The sequence below is a fragment of the Saccopteryx leptura genome, chromosome X (genome assembly GCF_036850995.1).
Source record: "Saccopteryx leptura isolate mSacLep1 chromosome X, mSacLep1_pri_phased_curated, whole genome shotgun sequence".
Classification (NCBI taxonomy): Eukaryota; Metazoa; Chordata; class Mammalia; order Chiroptera; family Emballonuridae; genus Saccopteryx; species Saccopteryx leptura.
In genome coordinates, this window is record NC_089516.1 from 96,937,917 (window position 1) to 96,962,383 (window position 24,467).

A 24,467-nucleotide genomic window follows, 5' to 3' on the forward strand; every position below is an offset into this window, starting at 1 on the left:
GCAAAGTCTCTTTCCACCCTCATGTCTTCCCTTTTGCCTGCCCATCCCATACCTCCACCCCCACCACCACCTTTCCCTCTGGCTATTGCTCTGTATATATGTATGATGTGTATATGTTGTTGTTGTTTTTGTTTGGCTAATCCCTTCACCTTCTTTGAGCCAGTCTCCTCTTCCTTCTTCCCTCTGACAGCTGTCCATTTGCTAGTCATACGTATTAACTATGAAAATCAGAAAAAGAAGCAACCAAAATTTAAACTAAGTATTAAAGCCATCTAAAATGTAAGATTGTCACAGTGAGACAGGTATAAATGTTATTGTTATTGTGCAACTAACTTCTGCTTTCACCATATAGATGGGTCTGAGCCTTGCATGCTGTCTAATTGAGAATAGCCCGTGGGTTCAAGTGGTGTAGATACTTGCTTGTGCAATTTTCTTTGAGTCAACATGTACAGGCATGACTTTATTGAAAGACCTGTACAGAGCTACAACTTTTATAATCCATAACACATTTACAGGAACTTGAAACATATTCAATAGGAAGGTAAGAGAGCATTATTCCTGAAGGCTGTAAGAAAGTAAATGAACTAAGTATTTTAATTAATGGTTGGGTAGAAAACAGTTGTTTCTATACATTTTTGAAAGACAATAGAGCAGTGGTCCCCAACTTTTTTTGGGCCACGGACTGGTTTAATGTCAGAAAATATTTTCACGGACTGGCCTTCAGGGTGGGACAGTTAAATGTATCACGTGACCGAGACAAGTGTTAAGATTGAGTCTTAGACAGATGTTAACAGGGGAATCTGGTCATTTTTTAAAAATAAAATATCATTCAGACTTAAATATAAATAAAATGGAAATAACGTAAGTTATTTATTCTTTCTCTGCGGACCGGTATCAAATGGCCCACGGACCAGTTCCAGTCCGCGGCCCAGGGGTTGGGGACCACTGCAATAGAGCATATTAAGAGGTTAGGCTCTGTCAGTATTCTGAAAATTTTAGACAGGTTATTTTACTTCTTTAAGTCTCAGTTTTCTCCTAGGTAAGATGGGCATAATAAACTTGCCTTATAAGGTTGCTGGAATTAAATCAGCTATATAGTGCAGATAGTGTTTAAGACAATGCCTGGCTTATAGGAAACTGCTGCAATTTTTTATCACAATTAAGTTAGTTAAATGTATTTAGAAAATGAAAATTGAATCTTATGTTTGTAGTACACAATTTGCAAATGAATAGCCTAGCAGTGCTTTTCAATCTTTTTTACACTGGGGATCGATGAAAATAGGAGAATTATTTCGGGTACCTCTAAGGCAGAAATTATCCTGAGCATAAGTGAATTCAACTAAGATCATTGGGTCTATAATCTTCATACAACATCAGGGTGGTTAACTCTTTCGCATACTGGTCCCTGGACTGGTGATCAAAAACACTGGCCTAGAGTACTTCAAAGTCCACATTACCTGAAATCCTAAATTAAACTCTTTAGTAATAGTGTGAGTAGATTGAATTCCTTATGAGAAGATGATGTTTTGACCCACTTGTGTTTGTCATTTTTTCTCGAATAACTGCTTCTCCTTCAATCTTCTACCAATATTTTTTCTATTCACAAAGGACTATGGGATAGTATTTTACACTGATTTATCACCACCTAATCCCTTCTAAACCACTTAATATTTAGTTTTTATTCTGTTTTTGTTTTCTAGGATGTTGACTTTGAAATGAACTTTTTTCAGTAGAGTGAAAGGTTCAAAAGAGAAGAAGAGATTGGGTGTGATGCTTTACCAAAGTAAAGCACCATTCCTAAATCTGTTTGCAGATACATCCTTTCTGATATCTCTGCACTACTATATTTGATACTATTGACCACTCCTTTGAAACCTTTTCCCAAGAAGTTTCTTGCTTTTCTTGCCTCTCTTTAGTTTCATTTTTATTATTTTATTAATTTATTCACCTAACACCTCTTATCCCTTGCATTCAAACCTAGGCCCTCAACATTCCCCCTCCAATAAATAACTGCCATGTCCAATTGATTCTGTCACTTTAAATCTTCTAACATGTGTTCCCTTCTTCCTTACAACTGTTATTACCCTGATTTTAGTTCCTATGTTTTCTCATAGAAACACATGCTTATCCTCCTTATTAGTCTCCTGGCCTCCAGTGGTTATTTCCCTCCAGTTCTTCTGCATTGCCACTGGAACACAGCTTGCATCACATATATGCCATTACTCAAAAGCCCATTATTTAAAAATTTTAAACTACATTTCCCAGAAGACTCTTAATCTAGTCCCAGCCTACTTTTAAAGCTATCTAATACCTCTCCTCTCCTGCTGATCGCCAAATTTACTCTCTCCTTTCCCATTACCATTCCTTTGCCTATACTTCTGCTTTTGCCTACATACGCTTTTCTTCCTAGCTCTGCTGGTCAAAACTTCTCCTTTAAAACCCATCACAAATGCCTCTTTATCTTTGAAGTATTTCTCAATTCCTTCTTTTCCTCTTCCCACCATAGCCCACACTAAAAATGAAATAATCTCTTTTCTTTGCTCCCTTAGCACTTCATCTCTTATAGTACTTCCTGCATTTTGATGGTAGTTATTTGTTTGTATATTTTACCTGCCTACTGGATCATAATAATTTTACTATTTTATTAATTTTCATATTCCCCAAAGGAGTCTTTGTACTGTATGTGCTCTGGAAATCCTTGCAGAGTTGCCTTAAGTACCCAAGAATGCCAGAGTGTCATAAGATTCACTGGAAAAGTATCTAGTCGAAGGGGATTGAAATTCAATTCACTGAGCATTTATCAAGGGTCTACTCTATGCTAGACACTGTGCTACTTGACTGAATATACAAAATAATTAAGGTAAAGTAGGGGAAAAAAGAGTGTACAGATTCTTCAAGACTGCAACTTTTCTAATTTTTATGGCAATCACCAATATGGGCCAGTTTCTGGGTTTCTAATAGCAAAACAACCTAGGTAACAAAGAAATAATAACAATGAGTTTTTACATTGAACTTTTCCCATTCTATTTTTGGATGTTTTAAAAGCTTGATTAAATCAGCAGTTAATTTATGTCTCCAGTTAAAATGTTTCCATTGAACACGTTAGTAAATGTGGAATTCTATAATATAAAACTTTTCAAAAAAGGAAATATTGCTTGATTAGCAAATTGTTTTTCTAAGCACATAAAAAAACACTTTTTCCCCTAGTCCCTAGAAAATATCTATTATTCAGAATGCTGTATTTAATCTCTATTCCTAGGCTTATGGAGGAAATAGAGGAAAGTATCAAAGACACTTTCCATGTTCTTTTCTATTATGAAATTAATCATGCTTCTTGCAGTAAACTTAGAAAATACAAAAATATTTTTAAATAAAAATGGCATAATTTCACAAAGGTAGTACTGTTAATATTCCTTCCTGTCTCTTTTTTCATGTATAGGTATAGTTTTGTATCCTACTTTTATCATAATGATTATTTTTTCATGAGTATTAACGTTGTATTAAGAAAATACATAAAACCTGACCAGGTAGTGGTTTAGTGGAGAGAGAGTCGTCCTGGGATGCTGAGGACTCGGGTTCCAATCCTGAGGTTGCAGACTAGAGCGTGGGCTCACCAGCTTGAGCGCGGGGTCGCTGGCTTGAGCGTGGGATCATAGACATGACCCATGGTCGTTGGTTGGCTTGAGTCCAAAAGTCGCTGGCTTGAGCCCAGAGGTCGCTGGCTTGAAGCCCAAGGTCACTGGCTTGAAGCCCAAGGTTGCTGGCTTGAACCCAAGGTCACTGGCTTGAAGCCCAAGGTTGCTGGCTTGAGCCCAAGGTTGCTGGCTTGAGCCCAAGGTCACTGGCTTGAGCCCAAGGTTGCTGGCTTGAGCCCAAGGTCGCTGGCTTGAGCCCAAGGTCGCTGGCTTGAGCAAGGGGTCACAGGCCTGGCTGGAGCTCCCTGGTCAAGGCACGTGTGAGAAAGCAATTAATGAACAACTAAGGTGCTGCAATGAAGAATTGATGCTTCTGGTTTCTCTCCCTTCTTGTCTGTCTCTCCCTGTCTGTTGCCTTCTCTCTCTCTCTCTCTCTCTCTCTCTCTCGCTAAAAGAAAATATATACAATTTAAAGGAAAATATAATATGCATAAATAGAACTATCTTAGCATTTTGGCATGTTTGTTGCTATTTTCTCCTTTTGTTCTGGATAGTTGTTATTTAAAGAATTATATACTGTATATTCAGTTTTGTATCCTGCTTGTTTATTGTAAGCATTACCCCATGTAATTAAAAATAGAAAGAAGGTTTTGTTATAAGTTGAAGGTGGTAATCTTTGAATGGGGGGCAGATTGAGCATTTCTTCCATCAAGTAACAGTAAGAAAGTGCAGAAATGTTGACAGGTAGTGGTGAAAATTGGAATATGCACTGCAGAGATTTACATAAAAATATATTTACACCCTGGCCAGTTGATTCAGTGGTAGAGTGTCAGCCCGGCATGTGGATGTCCCAGGTTCAATTCCCAGTCAGGGCACACAGGAGAAGCCACCATCTGCTTCTCCACCCCTCCCTCTCCCTTCTCTTTCTCTCTCTTCCCCTCCTGCAGTCATGGCTTGATTGGTTCTAGCCTGCATTGGCCTCAGGCACTGAGGATGGCTCCATGGAGCCTCTGCCTCAGGGCTAAAAATAGCTCCTTTGTAAGCATAGCTCCAGATAGAGGACACATTGGCCCCAGATGGGGTTTTCCAGGTGGATCTCAGTTGGGGCACATGCAGGAATCTGTCTCTCTATCTCCCCTCCTCTCACTTGGAAAAAAAAGAAAAAAATATAAAGATATATATATATATATATATATATATATATATATATATATATATATATATATATAGATATAGATATATAGATATATAGATATATATATAGATAGATATAAAAATATTTACTAGCCATACATTTTATCTGGTCTAACCCATGTGAATTGTCTATTGTGGCCATGGTCTTTCAAAAGGTTTTATCACCATTTGCACTTTAGTTCCTTCCCTCCCATAAAATTCCTGTATGTGATATCTTTGTCACAAATAAGGTTTGCACCAAGTTTCTGTGTTGCTTGGTTAAGTAGCATAGAATTGACTAAAATGGCTTTCTTATTTCGTGATGACCACTTAACTATAAACTATTGTTGGGGTTTCCCCCAAAGTCTACTTGATAGAGTACCACAAGTATTGCCTAAGGATGAATACTTTTTTTTTGAGACAGAGACAGACAGAGAAAGGGACAGCTAGGGACAGACAGACAGGAAGGGAGAGAGATGAGAAGCATCAATTCTTTGTTGCAGCACCTTAGTTGTTCATTGATTGCTTTCTCAAATGTGCCTTGACTGGGGGGGGGGGGCTACAGCAGACTGAGTAACCCCTTGCTCAAACCAGCGACCTTGGGTCCAAGCTGGTGAGCCTTGCTCAAACCAGATGAGCCGGTGCTCAAGCTGGCAACCTCGGGGTTTCAAACCTGGGTCCTCCGCATCCCAGTCCCATGCTCTATCCACTGTGCCACCGCTAGGTTAGGCTACTTTTTTATATGTAAATTTAATTGAAGCATAAATACATACCAGAAAAGTATGGAAATCATTAGTGTATAGCTCAGTGAATTTCCACAAAGTGAACACACCTGTGTAACTAGCACCTCGATCAAGAAACAGAACAGAACCAATACTCCAGAACACTTTTTTACACCCCAAGATGAAGAATTTTTCAGCAGCACAATTGTCAACTTTGCCTCTTGAGGAAATCATGTCTTGCCGCATGTGGTAGGAGCTTAGTCACCCACGGAAACAGTCTTCCTTCACGGCATTGAAGCTAGTTAACTGTAGCAATCCTCAACTATATACTATAGGGAATTATTTCCAACTATAGAGTAAATGTACTTTTGATGCAGCTACTAAGCCAGTTCGGAGTTGCCACAATTTTTAATTGATTTTAATTTATTGTGTTTACATAGATTCAAGTGTTTGACCGAATACATCCCCCCACCCCCATGTTCCCCTTAACATCCCCCTTGTCCCCCTCCCCCCAACATCCTCCCCCCTTCCCTCCAGGATTTGCTTTTCTGCTCTATAACGCTGTGTTATGTATGTATAATTTCACCAATCTATTTTCCTTCTCTGATCCCATCCTCTCATCCCCTTTCTCTCTGTCTGCTTTCCCTCTGGTCCCTTTGATCCCACCTCTGTGAACTGAGGAAAGGAATAGAGGCAGAGGAGTTGCCACATTTGATATTAACACCCACTTTGGAGCCCTTGGTTAAAGCAGAGCACAAGGGCTCTTTGTTACTATTCCGTTTCCTGTTCAGTCTTTTTCTTTATTGGTTCTATGGATGTCTTTCTACAATATATATGGTAGTATATACAGTAGTTAGTTATTGCTTGAATTTATCCATGAGCTTGTTACAATATTCATTTCTTTCAAAAAGAAAGTTTGGTGATTTATGCCTGACTTGATGGAGGCTGTTAAGTTCACAATCTAGTCATTATTTACTTGGTTTTAATGCTTGAATGCTCAAGTTAGATATAAGTCAGTGATTTTCAAAACACTATCTAACCCTATTTATTTTGACCTTTTTTGAAAGATGATGGTACTAGAACTCACTTGTGTGTATGTCTGTCTCAAGATATTAATCATTATAATTTCAGATAAAATATTGAAGCGGCTTAATTAAATCCTTCTTGCAACTAAATGTCTTAGATTTTAAAAAGAAAATACACCAAAATATTACCCTTGGTATTTCTGGTGGTTGAATTATGGGTGATTATTTTTCTCTCATTATTTTTATATATTTTCTGAACTTTTAATACTTGAAACTTTATGCTTATAATAAGAAAAATAAGTTATTAAAATGGAACAAAATACTCCTATGGTTTTAATAAATCTTAAAGAAAACACTAATGATGTGACTATAGCAGCAATAGGAACAGAGCATATCTGATAATAGAAATGATTTACAGACTACTATGAGAATTTAAAGAATTGGTTTGGCTTTTTGAATATATCTAACCCATATGATTGTTAGCATGGCCCTTTCTTGTTAACACTAGTTTCTTAATATGTAAAATGAACCTTGAACACTGAATAACTTAATTTTCCTATTTTAATATGGAATATTTATCTTCTCTTTATACTTTGTATCACTATTTGTATTTTTTTCCTGCCTTACACACATATATACACACACCTCACCATTTTTAGAATTTTTGTTTTTTTCTCATTAGAAGCTTTCTTCCCCTCACTAGCTCCCCTCAATATCCATCATTTTCAGTACTTTTCAGATTAGTGCTAAGTTTCACAGCTTAGTATGAAGAAACCAATATATTAGTAGTTTTCACCCATGACACATTGGGTTCATCTGATGACAGCAGTTTTTGTCATTCTAGAAAACAGGACAAATTTTTAGGATAAGGACAGAGAGGTATCATGGTGTTCTTATTGTACACTTTATTAATAATATGCAGAACATCAAAATAGCATTTAAGAAATCATTAAAATTGAATTAACTTGGTTTTCAAATTTTTATTGAATTTATTGGGGTAACATTGGTTAATAAAATTGTATAGATTTCAAGTATACTTGTTTTTTATAATTAGCATTTCTCTTGAAATGATATTCTGCTATATAGAAATGCACCAGTTGGTGGTTCACACAAGAAACTAATTCAAGGGCAGCTTCTGTACAACTTCATTTTCTTTTGGGACATGTTTTATGACCTACTTTTCTATCCCTTTCATCTTTCCTTCATAGCTTGATTAATTCTACTTTAAGTAATCTTACATACCCACATAAATACACACACACCCCTTTTTGGGGCCCCATCTTTTCAAAAAGTTTGAGCTTCCTTTTATGTGATTCCACTTCTTTTGAAGTGTAGTTAACAAACAAACCAGTGCTCTCAGTATCTAAGGACCTTGAATGTGTCCATAACTCACTTACACAATCTCTACAAAAACCTGTCATCAACCTTGTAATTTTTCTGATTAAATATACATTTTTCTTATGTCCCAGAATTTAAGGTAAATTTTAAGTGCTTTTGTTTGTTTTGCTTTAGGTATTTTCATGATATTGTTTTCTAAAAAGTTTTATTATAAATATGGGTTAAATAATAATTTATATTTGATTTGCATTTTTTTAGCCCTCAAAGCATTTCACGTGTCATAATCTGTGGATTCATTTGGGAACTCAAACACTGTTTAGCAATATTACTATGGGAAAATGTATTGTTTCTAATTCCAAAGAACAACCCAGTGTTTCTGTTGTGGTTAGTGTTAACAATGACAGCCCATGAAATATAGTTTATTACAAGCGATCCTTGAACAACACAGGTTTCAACCATCCAGGTCTACTTATACACGAATTTTTTTTAATAAATATATGCATTTCAGAGTAGTTTAAGGCTATTTCTGGCGCAAGGCCTTCCTGCACTGGTACATGGAGGAGGGCATGGACAGATGGAGTTCACTGAGGCTGAGAGCAATGTGAACAACCTGGCGTTCAAGTACCAGTGGTACCAGAACAGCACAGCCTATAAACAGTAGGAGTTTGAAGAGGTGGAGGAGAGGGAGGATAAGGCTTAAGAACTTCTCAAATATATCGTACATCCTTAGTGTACTTCTGTTTTCTTAAATCAAGCATGGTCTTTCTATTTGTATACTGTGGTGCTCAGTTTTGCCTCTTTCAGAAATGCACACTGTTGATATAATAATATGGAACTCCCTTAAAATTACAGTATTGTCTAAAATATCTATACTAATTCAAAGTATGTATCAAAAATGGCCTTCCATATCCCTGGGTTTCACATCAACCATGGATAGAAAACAATATTTTGGATCTGCAGGTGGGATTCTGTGGATGGTGAGGACTGACTATATGCACTGTTTTATGCCATTTTACCTAAGGCACTTGAGCGTACCCATTCTATATAAGGGGTGTCCGAAAACCAATTCCCTGCAGATAACAAAGGACAAGTGTAGTTAAGTTTTGGGGGAGTCAAAATTTATACACGAATTTCCAATTGTGTGTGGCTCAGCACCCCTAACCCCCCAATTTTTAAGAGTCAACTACATATTCTTCCCAATCATGCTTCTTTAGAGAGTTTACTTGTTCTGTTTCTTTATAATATTAATAAAAGCTCTAGCTCACTTTTTCCGTGTGCTTCACCTTATGGACTGCACTTTGTTTCCCAAACCTGTGGTGATCTGAAAAGAATTGGCTTATTTTAATAGCACTTGTAATGTTTCTAAATTTTTAAAGAAGATAGCGTTGATTTCTGGCTTGGTTAGCCATTAATACATTTCCAGGTCGGTATATCTTTTCCCATTAGAGAATTTCAAAAGTCATTTAAATAAAGGCTAGAAAAGTATGGTTATATATATGAGTGAGGTTTTCATTTATAGATCTACAAACAAGCTATGTTTAACACAGTTCCAAAATATTTAAAGTTGTAGGGTATTATGAATTCTTGTTTTCCCACCACTATTTCATTTTGGCAAAGAAACAGGATGTGTAAGAGAGACAGAAACTGGCTAGTGCAAAAGCACCGGTCACCTCCATTGCCTTAGCCAGCATCCGTGTCCCACACTCTTTGCTGATTCTATCTGGCTAATGTTTGGTTAAACTGGCAAACAAGACAAAGAAATTGACTTACCTTGAGTAATGTAATTAAAAGCTAGTGGATTATCCTTTGATGGTAAGGAAAACTCCATGATTGCTCTATTTTTATCTCAATCTATTGTACCAAAGATGAATGTGCTCCATTTGAAATTGGGATACAACATATTACAATGGGAGGACAGGTGTCCTTGAGTTCGACTGCTTGCCTTGAATTCCAGATCTACCAATTAATAAATATGTGACATTAAGCAAGTTGTTAACCTGGACTTCATTTATCTTGTTCATAAAAGGGAGGATAATAATTCTCATTTTCTACAATGTTGTAAATAAAGTGTTTGACACATAGTGGACATTTATTGAATGTTAGTTTTCTTGAACCTTTTGCTAATAATTTTATTACTAAACATAATATGTCTCCTTTGGTAATTATATCTGTTCACTACATTTTAAAATCTGTAATTGTTTTATATGCAGAAGCAGAAAAAAAGTTGGCACAACCAAATTGCTGTTTTTTTCTAGGCAGTTTCTGAGAAATACAGAGAAATTACATAACTAACTGACTAAAACAACTACTTTCTCCTTCTTCACTCTGTATTTCCATTTTTAGCATCAACAACAGCTTAAAATCAAGATGATAACCTCTAACAATAGAAATGGCTTTTGGACATTTTGATGACAACAGTGGTCAAGAGAGGGGACTTAGGAATCAAATGAATTTTCACTTGAATTCCAACCTATCATGTAATAGTTTTCAAAATTTAGCCAAATTAACCTCTTCGTAACTCAGTTTTTAAATCTGTACGGTGGGGGATGATAATTTACTTACCTTATACTGTTATCGTGAGGGATAAATTAGATAATATACTGCTCACAAATATTAGGGGATATTTTATTGCTTCATATTCATTTTTGAAATATCCCCTAATTTTTGTGAGCAGTATATAGAAAGTACTGACTATGCGGCCAGATTCATTAAAAGATACCCACCTCCTCACCACCATCTCTAGCCCTGTCTTGGAGATTGGCAATGCATATCACAAAAGAAATACTAAGTGGAAAGAAAAAAGAATGAATTGCCATGAACTTGGTAACTTCTCTGTCCCTCATTTTATTACACTAGCCTATATTCTGTAACAAAGCTTCGTCAATGTCAGTGAGTGATTAAATCAATTATCTCACTATGATAAGAACAGAATCTTTTCAGTGTGATGACAAACATTTTAATTATATTTCTTTGTATTAATACAGTGTCTTTTGTATCAGGTTCATGTGATTTCAAGGCGCAGTTCTACTTAATCCCTTCACCTTTTTCACCTAGCCCTGCAACCTCTTTTCTCTCTGATAGCTATTCACTATTTATGTGTCTGTTTCTATTTGTTTGTTAGTTTATTTTGTTCATTGGATTCCACATATACATGAAATCATATGGTACTTGTCTTTCTCTGACTGGCTTATTTCACCTAGCATAATGCTCTCCAAGTCCATCTATGCTGTTGCAAAGGGTAAGATTTCCTTTTTTATGGCCAAGTAGTATTCCATTGTGTAAATGTACCACAGTTTTTTTACCCACTCATCTACTGATGGACACTTGGGATGCTTCCAAATCTTGGCTATTGTAAATAACACTTCAATGGACATAGAGGTGCATATATTCTTTCTTTCTTTTCCCTCAAAATTTTAATTTAATTTTTCTTTGAAAACCATTTTATTTTTCAATTACAGTGGACACTCAATATTGCATCAGTTTCAGGTGTACATCATGAACTAACAAACATCTATTTGAATTGGCATTTTGGGTTTCTTTAAATATATTCTTAGAAATGGAATTGAAGGGATTTAGAAAAAACCCTCATGGACACAGACAATAGTATAGTGATTAGCAGAGGGAAAGGGAGGTGGGTGTAGTAGAGGATAGTGTTGGGGGGATAAATGGTGATGCAAAGAGACTTGACATTGGGTGGTGAATACCTTACAATATACAGATGATATATTATAGAATTTTAAACCTGAAACTTACATGATTTTATTAACCAATGTCACTCCAATAAGTATAATTAAAAAGTGTAGTTCTAAAGGATAGGTTCATCTTCCTTATTGACTTTCAGAAACAACTTATTGTGAAAGGATAAAACCACAAGTGAGACAAGTTTGTGTTCATTTTTATAATTAGTATATGGTTCTTAGCACAGAAGTTAGCATTTATAATACTTCATATAGGAAGAAATTTAATAGTTTCAGTTGGCAGGATATTCTTATTTATCAATTTTTATACTAAATAATGCCAGAATTTCTTCAGAGCCATACCAAAATCTCTTTTTCTCTAATTCGAACACTTAATAGAATAATACTATTTGATTTCCCTAACTTTTGCACCCTTAGGGTCTTGTGGCCAGACCAAAATAAATACCCTATCTTGAACATAATTTTGCTCTCCCTAATTTTAATAATTAGTGCAATTTTCAACCTAATTTTCCTATTAGAAAGTATACCTGAAGAGAATGTACACAAAAAGTGGTTCCAATTTCAACAAGAATTTGAACACCCCTTTTATGACCAGTACTGTGCTGAATGTTGTGGTAGGAAGAGAAGAATGAGCAGGGAGTAGCCCAGGATAAACAATGATGTGGTCTTTTCCTTCCAGGGAGCTCATATTTTCAGGCTCTATTGCATTTTTTGGCAATAATGATATTTGAGTCTGGCACTCAAATGTCAATTTAGCTAAGGCTTTAGATCTACACAAAAATGGCCCTCTCTAGAGTTTGGCAATATTTAAGGTACAGAGGCATGTCTGTTCTTTCGATACATTCTTATACTAGTTTTACCTGGTCTGAAAGATTGAGGGTAAAGTGGCAAGTAGTGGAAGCCATGTCCCATTTTTATTGTAAGTCTAAGCCATGGTTTGGCTTTGTGCTTATATGTTTCTTCTTTATACAACAACAGTTTATTCAGTGTAATTCTCCTTCCCAAGATCTCACATTGCAAGAAAATAGAATCAGTTCTATTTGGATCACTATAATTTCTCTTTTTAATTTAAACTTTAATTTTTTATACTATAACTTCTAATGTTTTGTTTTGTTTTATATTTTATCACTTCTTTTTGGCAGCAGGAGGAGAAGAGAAAAGAGAGAGGGGGGGAGAGGGGAGGGGGAGGGGTGAAGAAGCAGATCATCGCTTCTCCTGTGTACCCTGACCTGGAGTCAAACCCAGGACTTCCACACGTGGGATCAAAGCTCTACTGCTGAGCCAACTGACCAGGGCCTATATACCATAATTTCTAATGATAAGAGTTTTTTTCCCCTGAAACCCCTAAGTCTCCTGTTTACCCTTTTATACTGCTCAACAAATATCTTTGTTTTTGATCTGTTTATATATCATTACTCAGTAGTTGCTTCACCTTGTACCATCAAATATTCTTATCAGATTCTGAACAGCTCTGGATATTGCACAATTTATTTTCCCAAATGATGGAAAACATTGATGCTTGGAGTTAACTGATTCTCATTCCTCCAGAAAACATTAAAGATTCAACAACAAATGTTGAATTTGGTTTCTAGAAACCTTACTACCCCAAAACCAAAACTATGACAATAGAAAAATTTACTATAAAAATTTTAATACAATTACAGGATACCCAATTAATTAATAACATATATACTATAATTAAATAACATACATACTACAATTTTTGCATGGATTTGCAATAGCCTGTCTTATAATTTCCTTTTCCTCAGTGTCAGCACTATTTTAAGATTGTATAGACACTCAACCACTTCCAACTACTTTAAGACTTCTCTTTTATGACCTCTGAACTTCTTAAGTGACCAAAGCACTGGTCTCCTGTTGAACCAAAAAATAACTAGATTCTAAATTGAGCTTGGGACTAAAATTTCATCTGTATTAGCTCCTAAATGTTAGCTCATAAATGAGTCTGGCACTCAAGTGCCAATTTAGCTAGGGATTTTTAGATATACCCCAAAATGGCCCTCTCTAGAGTTTGACAATATTTAAGGAAACTTAGGTATAGTCAAGCCCCATTGGAGAGAGATTTTGCCACCATTGTTAGTGCTACTGTGGCAGTATGGTCATTTCAATGGGATCAGCAGTATGGCAGTCTGCATCTCACTAAACCCAATGTCTATATAGTAGAATTAGTGTTCAAGTTTTTATCTTATGTATATATGATAGATTCTTGCTGCTGTAGGCAGACATGTCCTGTCAAGATATGCCATCTTTGAATGTAGGGAGGAGGTGTACCTTAGAATCTGTTCATTATAATTATCTTTAAGGATTAATTTGTTTTCAGATTGAATCAAGATTCAAATTATCACTAAACATAACATACTTAAAATTACATTGATCAAACATGTATTTGACACATGTTACGTTCCAGATACTCTATTAGATGTTGTAGATACATCGATGAAAGACCTAGTCCCTAACTAAGCTTAAGGAGTTAATAGATTAAGTGAAACTCAAATAAACCAGATAATCTCAAGGGAAGTCTGCACCAGACAGTGAAAAAGCTGAATTTATAACCAAGATGGGCCAAAATCTTTTGAAAGGAGGTTGAACTTTATTCTTTAGGTGAAATGGAACTTTTTAAGGGCTTTAGCAAAGGAATAATATGTACATTTTTTTCTTCTATTTTTATTTTTCTGTTTATTTTTTTAATTTATTGGGGTGACATTGGTTAAGAAAATTGTATAGGTTTCAGATGTACGATTCTGTAATACATCATCTGTATACTGTATTGTGGATTCACCACCCCAAGTCAAGTCTCCTTCCATCACCATTTATTCCCTTTTTACCCTCTTCTGCTTCCCCCTACCCCACTTTCCATCTGGTAATCACCATAATGTTGTCTGTGTCTATGAGGTTTTTTTTTGGGGGGGGAGTATTTCTTTTTTTTTTTTTTTTTTTTTGGTATTTCTTTTCTTTTCTTTTGCTTAATACCTTCACCTTTATCACTCAGCTCCCCAACTCCTCTCCCCTCTGACAGCAATCAGTCTGTTATCTATAACTATGAGTCTGTTTTTATTTTGTTTATTTATTTTGTTCATTAGATTCCACATATGAGGGAAATCATATGGTATTTGTCTTTCTCTGACTGGCTTATTTCATTTAACATAACACTCTCCAGATAACACTTTTTGCCTTTTAGAAAAATATATCTCGTAGCTGTGAGGGGAATAAATTGTAAGGCTGATACTGGTAATTTTAGAAACCAGTGAGGAGGCTGTTATAGTGATTAAGCTGAGAGACAATCATGACAGTGGAGTTGTATTATAACATGAACAGAATGAGCCTGTTTCTGATGTGGTTAATTTTCAAACTTCTTTATGTGAAGTACTTACTGATAAAAATAAAATACTACTATTGACAGAGTTTTTCTATGCAGTATAATGGACTGGGCAGAGTGACCAGATCATAACCTTGAAACTCAAACTATAATTAAACTCCAGCCTAATATTTCTTAAATTATGGGCCATACCTTTCAGGTCAGGGCCTCTGGAGAGATGGCTGCAATGCAGGGACCTTAGATAAATGTGACAGTGGTGAGCTGAAGCTGAGCAACAGTGGTGGTAATCATTAGTTCCAGGGTATTCTCACATGTTGGTGCAAGCTGCTGTAAGGCTTCTTAGGAGGTCCCTGTGCCAGTCTCCTGAGCACAGTAAGGGCAGAGAGAGCTGCAATTGGATCAACTTGCTCCTTTCACAGCACTTCACAAGGACAAGCTACATTCTAATAAAAGAAATGAGCTTAAAAGATACCTGAAAACTGAGAAGAACGTAGTGGAGAAGGAGGCCAAGCATGAGAAGCTCAGTGAGAACAACTAAGCCAGGTCAATGCTGTTGCCACTCATCCCATCACTGACAATGATTTGCGTGTCAAGGAGAATAATCTGGATCCAAACCAATACTACTTGTATCCACAGCCAAGCATTCCACCAACTAAAGGTCAATGGGGAGGACCCATACCCATAAAAGTTCCATATAGATGTCTCACTCACTCATTTCATCTAAGAATACAGTCGGTTGCAGCCTGTTGACCACCTGAAGGGCATCATCTTAAAGGTGGCGGGTAGGATCCATGACTAAAGAGCTCTTAGGGAAAGCTCATCTTCCCTGGCCTTTGAGGAGAGAGGATCAAGTTGCAAGTCATAGCCAATTACAGGAATTATAAATTAGAAGAATTTATTTGTATCAATAACAAACTGGGTCAGGGAGACATAATTGGAATTCAGAGGAATCCTAGGAAAACCAAGAAGGATGAGTTGAGAATCATTCCCTAAGAAATCATACCGCTGTCTCCTTGCATATGTAACCTCATCTTCACTTTGGCTTCAAAGATAAGGAAACACCATATTATTAGAGATTCTTGAGCTTGATCCTTAAAGACTTTGTAAGGCAGAAATGTATCATTCACCCTGAAATCATCACATATAAAAGAAGTTTGTTGGGTGAGCTGGAATTCCTAGAGATTCCAATTTTCATGATGAATATCTCCCTGGGAGAAGTTGTGCCCATGCCGTTTCCACAACAAACTGGACATGAATTTAAATATGAGAATTGCTTCATAACTCTTCCATAAGATGTTTGGGTTTGGTGGCATTAACCAGATTTACAAAATTGGAGGCCAGTTCCTGAATGAAGGAATTGACTTGATTCACAATTCTGAGTTCACCACCTGTAAGTCCTACAAGCTATCATGATCTTATGGAAATCACACACAAAAAAGATGGCTTCAGGGTTAATAGTGAGGCACATTATAAGCAGTTAAAAGGTCACTTATTAACGTCACACTACCCTTTCAGAGGATCAGCATGGTAAAAGAGCTTGAGAAAAGCTGCCCAAAACTAAGCCTTTCAAAACTGAAGAAACAAAATTCTTGATGATATCTGCATGGCAAAGGCTGTTGAATGCCCTCCAGCTTGGACCACAGCCAGGTTCCTTGATAAGTTTTTGATGGAGTTCCTAGAAGTTTTGCGTCAACCTTACATTCATCTGTGATCTCTTACGACAATGAGCCCTTTGGCTAAATGACATGGCTCTGAAGACAATCTGACTGAGCACTTTGAGCTCTATATCATGAAGAAGGAAATCTGCAGCGCCTACACCAAGGTGAATGACTTCATGAGGAAGTGGCAGCTTTTCAAACAACAGGCCAAGGCCAAGTCTGCTGGTGATGATGAGGCTCTGTTCCTAGATGAACACTTCTGCACCATCCTGGAATACAGGCTGCTCTCCACAGCTGGCCGGGACATGGGCATCGACCAAGCCACCATGTTCCTCACAGACTCCAATAACATCAAGGAAGTACTTCTATTTCCTTCCATAAAACCTGAAGACAAGAAGAAAAATGGAGCAACTGCTGATGTGCTGCAGCGAAAATAACAATTGCAGGTCACATAACTCAGGCATCTTTGCATTTCTGGAAAAAATTAAGGACTGCAAGTGAATTTTTGTATGTTACTATCCATTTGACTCTCCCAGTTCAGTCACTAATAGAAAGAAAAGGAATTAAGAATTCTTTATTACTCCTTGTTACCAAAATAAAGTGTTTCACTAAGAAAATTAATAAAATTATGGGCCACAGATAACATGCAGCCAAAGAACCCATGGACCTTGTTAAAGTACAGATTCTCCAGCCAGACATACTGAGTCAGTAAATGTACACCTGGGAGTAAAGTGTTTTAGCAAGTTTCTCCGGTTATCCTCATGCATATTAAAGTTTGGGGATCGTTGATCTAGCCCAACAGTTTTCAAAATATGATCTGGGATTCATGAGGTCAAAACTATTTTCATAGTAATATATAGACGTTATTTGCCATATTCACTATGTTGACATTTACTCAGAAGGTGGAAAAGCAGTGGTTGGCAAAAACTGCTAGGCCTTTAGCACAAATTAAGACACTGGCACCAAACTGTATTGTATCTCCATGCATTTACAGCAAAAAGAAAATGTCAGTTTTACTTAAGAATGTCCTTGATAAATCAGTAAGAATAATTAATGTTATTATCCTATTATTTATCTTACCCTGTCATACACAGTATTTTTGCATATTCTGTGTGATGAAATGTGAAGTAGGCATAAAACACTTTGGAGCAGACCAAAATATGATGGTGAATTAAATGGGAAGCAGTTGTATGACTGAATTGTGAGCTGAACTAGCCACTTTTTTCAAACAACTACTTTTTAACTTGAAAGAACTGTTAACAGTGGTTATCCTGACATGGGCATTTTGGAAGACTTTTTCTCCAAAATGAACTAAGTGAGCCTATTTTGTCAAGGAAAATAAATGACAGAATTTGTTGCTAATGACAAAATTTAAGTATTCAAGCAAAAATTAGAACTTTATTAACCTTACCTACCATGCGAGCTTGACAACATCCTAGTACTTACATTTGTCTGATGCTAGCAATGGTGATACAATATCAAAAACAACAGATTTTTTTGGTATTTGTATCATCTTGAAATGAGTCACATTTGTGAGATATGAATAACTTAATAAACCAGTACTTTCCAATGACCAATGTAAATATTACTAAACCATGTACATATATATAAAGGACCCCATTTAAGGAAGTACAGAGTTCATTGGTATGGTTTCAAACTCTACCCTGTACCTAACATTTAAGAAACTACCATGTGTTGAGTTTTGCTATAGTTTCAAGGAAGACTATGTACCATCTAAACTTATTTGAAACCCTGGCCAGTTGGCTCAGTGGTGGAGTGTCGGCTGGGCGTATGGATGTCCCAGGTTCGATTCCCAGCCAGAGCACACAGGAGAAGTGCCCATGTGCTTCTCCACCCCTCCTCGTTTCACTTCTCTCTCTCTCTCTCTCTCTCTCTCTCTCTTTCAAAAAAAAAAAAAAAAGAACATGCCACTTAAAAAAAACATAAAGAATACTTGCTTTGATAAGCTTCTATTTCCCTCTTTGAAATACACTGGCCTTCCCTAGTTGCCCAAAGAGTTCAGGCCATAGACGAAAAACAGAGCCCTTGAAAGCTACTGTGGACAAAGTTGATATTCAGAAGCCCACTTCAATTGCTTTCAGATTCTCTAATGAAGGAAATATTTACTAGAGAATTATATTGGAATGCTTCATAACTTGATCTTGTTCATTCTAGATACGCGTGAATTCAGAAGTACTGACCCAACTAATTTTCTCAAGATATTGGGCAGTATTGAATGTAAGCTTAGTTTTAGAAGAGCTACTTTAGCCTTCAGTTGCCCTTACTTCTTGTTTAGTCATTCCTTGTGACTACTCTCTTTTCTAATATTAAAACTGGATTACTGGTTGAAAGAGATGCTAAACAGCTTTCCTCGCCTTCTTGTATTTTGCATTTGAATGCCAAGATGCTGTAAGTATGCCATCATTAAATCTTAGAATATTTAATATATTGTAAAAGGTTTTAAAATTTATTTTATTCCTGACCAGGCAGTGGTGCAGTAGATAGAGCATTGCAGCGGGATGCAGAGGACTGAGGTTCGAAACCTCAGGGTCACCAGCTTGAGCACGAGCACATCTGGTTTGAGCACCAGCTTGAAACCAAGGTCGCTGGCTTGAGCAAGGGGTCACTCACTCTGCTGTAGCCCCCTGGTCAAGGCACATATGAAAAAGCAGTCAATGAACAACGAAGGTGCCACAATGAAAAATTGATGCTTCTCATCTCTCTCCCTTCCTGTCTGTTGGTCCCTATCCATCCCTCTCTGTCTCTGTCACAAAAAAATGAATACATTTTACATTAACATGTTAATATTTAAATAAAAGTCCAGAAGCACAGAACTTACTACAGAATTTTCACTTGATCATTTTTTTTCAATAAATTTGTTGGCATTCACAAATAAATAATTTTTTTTTATTAAGTGAGAGGCAGGGAGGCAGAGATAGATTGAATCATGCACTCTGACCAGGATCTACCTGGCAAGCCCCTACCAGGCAATGGTCTGTCCGGCTGGGTCTCAGCTTCATTGCTCAGCAACCGAGCTATTTTAGCACCTGAGGCTGAGGCTATGGAGCCATCCTCAGTGCCTGGGGCCAGCTTTGCTTGAACCATTGGAGGCATGGCTGCAGGAAAGGAAGAGAGAGAGAGAGAGAGAGAGAGAGAGAGAGAGGAGGGGTGGAGAAACAGATGGTCACTTCTTCTGTATGCCCTGACCAGGAATCGAACCCAGGACTTCCACACGCTGGGATGACACTCTACTGCTGAGCCAACAAGCCAGGGCTATTTTATGTTTTTATTAAATGAGAGGGAGGGAGGCAGGAAGACAGAGAGACAGACTTCCACATGCATCCCCAATGGGATCCACCCAGTAAGCCCCCTACAGGGTGATACTCTGCCCATCTGGGGCTGCTGTTCCATTACTCAGCAACTGAGCTATTTTCAGCACCTGAGAGAGGCCATGGAGTCATCCTCAGCACCCAGGCCATTTGAGCCATGGCTGCGAAAGAGGAGGAGGAGGAGAGAGAGAGAGAGAGAGAGAGAGAGAGAGAGAGAGAGAGAGAGAGAGAGAAGGGGAAGAGGTGGAGAAGCAAATGGTTGATTCTCCTGTGTGCCCTGACCAGGAATTGAACCTGAGACTACCACACACAGGGCCACAAATAAATAATTAAATTATACCAAAACCATAATATCATTAGCATTTTTAAATTTTGTTTTCAATTAAAGTTTACATTCAATATTATTTTGTGTTAGTTTCAGGTATACAGCATACTGGTTAGTCAATCGTATACTTTACAAAGTGTTCCCTCCCAATATTTCCAGTACTCACCTAGCACCATACATAGTTATTACAATACTGTTCACTATATTTCCTATGCTGTATTTTACATCCTGGTGACTATTCTGTAACTACCAATTTGTACTTCTTAATCCTTTCACCTTTTTCACCCCGTCCCCAACCTCCCTGTCCTCTAGCAACCATCAGTCTGTTCTCTGTGCCTATGAGTCTTTTAATTTTGTTTGTTCATTTATTTTGTTCTTTAGATTCCAAATATAAGTGAAATCGTATGCTATTTGTCTTTTTCTGACTGATTTATTTTTGTTATATCATTATTTTTTTGAAAGACATGAAAGGGGTTAGCACCAGCAAGATCCTTGATCAAATGTCTATATATTATGAATAATAACTAGAAAAAACTTTTAGCCAGTAGGGCCCAGAAGAGACATCCTTTATTTATATTAACATTTTAATTGAAAGATATTCAGTAACAGTAGTAAGAGTTGCTACACCATATTTTATCACCTTTTTTCCTGAGATAGGCAAATGCCAAAACCTTTATTCACTATTGAACCTTTGAAATTGGAGTCTGTATTTCTTGTGCTGTGTAATTGCTACTTATTCCTGATCAGTCTCTTCTCCCAAAATACTTTAGGTAGCAGAGTGAAAATATAAAAAACGTGAGCCATATTGTGTTATTAATGATTTTAAATAGGAAGTTCAAGATGAACACACAATAAAATATACAGATAATGTATTATAAAATTGTACTCTTGAAAGCTATATAATTTTATTAACAAATGTCACCTCTATAAATTCAATAAAAATTGAATAAATAAATAATAAAAACTTGAGTGACTGCTATAGTTGTGGTAAAAAGATAAGTGAGGTTTGAGATATACTGGATTCGGGCTGGTGTTTAAGCAATTAGGGTTCAGATTAGATAACCTTGACCTTTCAATTGTCAAATATAAAGTGCTATTGATATATTTGAATTGTTAAAATGACAACTTTCTGATATTCCACTTTGAAAATTGAGCTATCAGATACAATTCATTAGTATTTATGAATAAATCCTTGATTTATCACTACAAGTCAGATAGTGAGGCGTATAAGTAATGCAATTTATAGTTTGTCTTAATGATATTGCCTAACAGTTCAAGCAGGAAAAGTGTGTAAATGAGCTCACACTCACCTTTGAAACAAAGTGCGGGTTTAGAGATTGAAATCCCTAAATGACAGCTGTTCTGTGATCGGGCTTTATGCCACAGAGTTTTATTGTCCAATTAAGGGTCAGTTTTCATCATCAGATACTTATAGCATAGATTCCTTTTCATTGAGGTGGATAGGTAGTGGCCCTGGCTGGTTGGCTGAGTGATAGAGCGTCGGCCTGGCGTGCAGGAGTCCCAGGTTCGATTCCCGGCCAGAGCACACAGGAGAAGCGCCCATCTGCTTCTCCACCCCTCCCCCTCTCCTTCCTCTCTGTCTCTCTCTTCCCCTCCTGTAGCCGAGGCTCCATTGGAGCAAAGTTTTCCCGGGCGCTGAGAATGGCTCTGTGGCCTCTCTCAGGTGCTAGAATGGCTCTGATTGCAGCAGAGCAACGCCCCAGATAGGCAGAGCATCGCCCCCTGGTGGGCATGCCGGGTGGATCCCGGTCGGGCGCATGTGGGAGTCTGTCTGACTGCCTCCCCATTTCCAACTTAAGAAAAATACATTGTTCACAGTGGCCAGGACATGGAAACAACCAAAAATCCCGTCAATAGATGACTGGATAAAGAAGATGTGGCACATATACACTATGGAATACTACTCAGCCATAAGAAATGATGACATCAGAACATTTACAGCAAAATGGTGGGATCTTGATAACATGATACGAAGCGAAATAAGTAAATCAGAAATAACCAGGAACTGCATTATTCCACACGTAGGTGGGACATAAAAGTGAAACTAAGAGACATTGATAAGAGTGTGGTGGTGACGGGGGAGGGGGGGGGAGGGGGGAATGGGAGAGGGAAAGGGGGAGGGGGAGGGGCACAAAGAAAACAAGATAGAAGGTGACAGAGGACAATCTGACTTTGGGTGATGGGTATGCAACATAATTGAACAACAAGATAACCTGGACTTGTTATCTTTGAATATATGTATCCTGATTTATTGATGTCACCCTATTAAAAAAATAAAATTATAAAAAAAAAAAAGAAAAATACAAAAAAAAAGAAAAAAGAAAAAAGAATGAAATGAATAGTTGATTTAGAAATTACAAAGGGATAGAAGAAGAAATGTAGTTATATTCCTTTAAAAATTTATTACAGCCCTATTTTCTTTAGGCAAAGATTGCAACTCTGTTATTTTTGCTGCACTATGCATCTTCCCTGGCCCAAACTCTAATCTATTTTTGGTTACCAATTTTTTTTTTTGTATTTTTCTGAAGCTGGAAACGGGGAGAGACAGTCAAACAGACTCCCGCATATGCCCGACCGGGATCCACCAAGCACGCCCACCAGGGGTGACGCTCTGCCCCTCCGGGGCGTCGCTCTGCCGCGACCAGAGCCACTCCAGTGCCTGGGGCAGAGGCCAAGAAGCCATCCCCAGCGCCCGGGCCATCTTTGCTCCAATGGAGTCTTGGCTGCGGGAGGGGAAGAGAGAGACAGAGAGGAAGGGGGGTGGTGGAGAAGCAAATGGGCGCTTCTCCTATGTGCCCTGGCCGGGAATTGAACCCGGGTCCCCCACACGCCAGGCCGACGCTCTACCACTGAGCCAATTGGCCAGGGCCTGGTTACCAATTTTTAAATGAAGAGCACTACTGAATTCAGAAGTATCTAAACAAGTACAATTTATTATTTTGACAAATTATTGGACACTAAAGAAAAATAAGTATTCTTTTTTATATAGGGAGAAATACTAACCTCGTGTAAGTTCAGAATGTGATTTGGAAATTATTTCTTCCTACTACTGGAGGTGATAATAAATGTGCACAATTTGTTTCACTGGCTTAGTTCTTATTCTTTGTAATAACGAATAGCTCACATAGAGAAAACACTTGCAAGTGCCTAGAGGGAGGAGACTACATTTTATTCCTTTCTGTAACTCTAAGTCTTAGCATAGTGTTTGGCATGTGTATAGATACTAAATAAATAAATTAATTAATTAAAAAAACTAATTTTTTTAAAAAAACCTTAATGAATTGAGATTAGAGGTATTCTCTTTTGTTTAATTGGTCCATAAGAAGGTTAATTGAACCATAACCTTGATCTTATTAGCATTAGCACTATCTTTTAATCAACTAATGTGTGCAACCCATATTTGGCTTCTTAAGCCTGGTACTTTCCAGAGGAGATAGTTGGTATACTGAAATTTTGGATAGAAAAGTGAGAAGCCGGCCCTGGCCGGTTGGCTCAGCGGTAGAGCGTCGGCCTGGTGTGCGGGGGGCCCGGGTTCGATTCCCGGCCAGGGCACATAGGAGAAGCGCCCATTTGCTTCTTCACCCCCCTTCCTTCCTCTCTGTCTCTCTCTTCCCCTCCCGCAGCCAAGGCTCCATTGGAGCAAAGATGGCCCGGGCGCTGGGGATGGCTCCTTGGCCTCTGCCCCAGGCGCTAGAGTGGCTCTGGTCGCGGCAGAGCGACGCCCCCTGGTGAGCAGAGCGTCACCCCTGGTAGGCGTGCCGGGTGGATCCCAGTCGGGCGCATGCGGGAGTCTGTCTGACTGTCTCTCCCCGTTTCCAGCTTCAGAAAAATACAAAAAAAAAAAAAAAAAAAAAGAAAAGTGAAAAGCCTGGCAACTTGTACAAGAGTCAATATATTAGTCTATCAACATTGGTTTTAAAGATCAACTATCAGGATGTCTTGAAGAAATGTTAATAATTTTAAAGATTGTAATATAACTTTCTATTTAATATGTTGTTGTGCTACTATAAGTGAATAAACATAAACACATAAAGAACATATATTCCATGATATAGGTTGGTTATCTGTTAATTGAATTTGTTTTCTTGAGCGTCTGAACTCCCACCTTCAAGGAAGATCAATTCTCCTAAACACTTGAAGAAGTGCTTTGAGTTTCCCTAGGAAGGGAGTATCAGTATTACATCCTTCCAAATAGGCAAAAGATTA

At 37.6% G+C, this 24,467-nt stretch overlaps 1 protein-coding gene and 1 pseudogene across 3 annotated transcripts in view; both read left to right on the forward strand.

Annotated features, from left to right (window-relative positions):
- RNF128 (ring finger protein 128) overlaps positions 1-24,467 on the forward strand; it is a 113,417-nt gene that overhangs the window by 50,879 nt on the left and 38,071 nt on the right. The window lies entirely within an intron of this gene.
- LOC136385984 (lysine--tRNA ligase pseudogene) lies at positions 8,468-17,023 on the forward strand (annotated as a pseudogene).